We start from the raw sequence: 2218 nt of genomic DNA on the forward strand, positions 1-2218 counted from the left end.
TACAAAATAAATATTTTTTATTAATATTAATCAACACTTTATCAATATCTTAATTTTATACTATTAAAATTATAGATTTAGAATCCAAAATTTAATACTTTAAATTTAAAATATTATCTAAACATTAATAAAAAATAATAAATTTTATTAATCATATTGTATTATTCGAAATAAATTATTAAATATTTGGATTGAATTACGTTGGACAATTTATTAACTTATTATCACCAAAAAAATCATTAAGTCACCAAAAAAAATTTATTAACTTATTATAGTACTGTAACTTGAATCTGTGAGTCAATTTTAAAACAAAAAGAGATCATATATTTTATCGCACGTATTCATAAAATATTTTTATTTAAGAGAGAGTTCCAATATAAATACAAAGACTGTAATTGTAATTTTCTCGGTTCGAATTATTGACTCAAGTTTATTTTTTTTTCTTTTCTTAATGTAATATACTAGTAGATTAAATAATTATATATGACGGTAAAATAATACATATTTAACTATTTAAACAATAATAACACATTTTTTTATTTTTTCTTTACGTCTTTATTTACAACTTTTTAAATGATAATTATAAAAAAATAGTATTCGTATGATATATAAAAAATTGTTAAATATTTATTTATAAGTATATATTAAAAAAATAATTATAACGTGTACTGTTAATTTGTTATAAACATTTTAACATTTTATTAGTTTGCTTTCTTTTCATTTTTACATGGAAACAATTAAACATGTTAAACAAAATTAAGACATTATTACATTTATGTTTAGTTTTTATTAATTAATAGAAACTATTCTAACATGATATATAACTTAGTCAAAGTATATGAATTGTATTTTTTTTCTATTAAAATTACATTGTCTTCACTGATGAAAGATAGATTGTTGAAAAAGGTCTTAATTGGGCTGTGGGTACTGGTGAGAATATCCGAACCTTTGAGGATCCTTGGTTGTCTCCTCCGTATCCTTTAATGATTTCTGACATGTCAAATAGACAGGCTATTTCTGAGTTAGTTCCAAGAGTTAAAGATCTAATTACTGAAGATAGGAATTGGAATCAGAATCTCATTCAAGAATTATTTCCCCAAGACGTTGCAAACAGAATTTTGTCAGTTAAAATTCAGCAGGGTAGGGACAAATTGCAATGGGATTTGGACAAATCCAAGCAATATGATACAGCTTCAGGTTACAGAATTGGCTATTTATTTTACCATCCGCCTCTGGAGCTTTGCCCTAATTATATGCAGCAGAAAAAGCCGTGGATTGATCTATGGAAGTTGAACTTGCCTCACAAAATTAAGCTATTTATTTGGAAAGCTCTCCATAGCCGACTTCCGGTGCTTGCTCAGATTCATCACCGCATCCCATCTATATCACCAATATGCCCCTGCTGTCATGAAGCAACGGAAACAGTCACTCATTGTTTAATCGATTGCTCTAGAATTAAAGACGTATGGTCTCAGAGTTATCTTCGTGACTGTCTTCCCCCTCAAAGTTCTAACGACTTTTGGACATGGTGGACTGCATCAACAGAGATACTTAACCCGTTGAAGAATGCTGACCGTAATCCTCAATTGCTTGCCATCATTTGCTGGAACTGCTGGAAAGCTCGCAACCAGTTGATTTTTGAAGGTTCTACTTCTATGCCGTCTGTCATTCTAGCAAGCTCTGTCAAGTTGCTCCGTGAAATCCAAAGAACTCACAGTTTAGGTCGTCATCTCCATGAGGCAAGCTCTTAGTTGCATGCAATTGGATTTATCATTCTTTCTTCTTTAAGATTTTTCTTCGTTTTTCGACCACGCACCGTCGGATGAATACCTTCAGTGTAGTGTTTTGGGAAATCCCCACCTTTTATTATGTTGTCCTGCTTTTGGACATCTTTGTATTTCATTTTTTAATAATTAATGAAATATAACCTATTAATTATCTTTGGGAAAAAAAAAGATAGTTTTCATTTTACTTCAAATAATTTTTCAAATTTATATATCTAGCAATTAAATTCTTAATACAAGATTTCAAACAACTTAATAAAATTAGATAGTCCAATTTTCACAATTTAATTTAAATACAATTTTCAGCCATGAAATATATTTTTTATATGCAACAAAAACATATATCATATGATAATATATGTGTGATATTTACTAATAATTCAAATCATATCAAATAATCATAATTTATCTATTATACAAAGGAGATATAGAAA

The sequence above is a fragment of the Arachis ipaensis genome, chromosome B02, assembly GCF_000816755.2.
Source record: "Arachis ipaensis cultivar K30076 chromosome B02, Araip1.1, whole genome shotgun sequence".
Classification (NCBI taxonomy): Eukaryota; Viridiplantae; Streptophyta; class Magnoliopsida; order Fabales; family Fabaceae; genus Arachis; species Arachis ipaensis.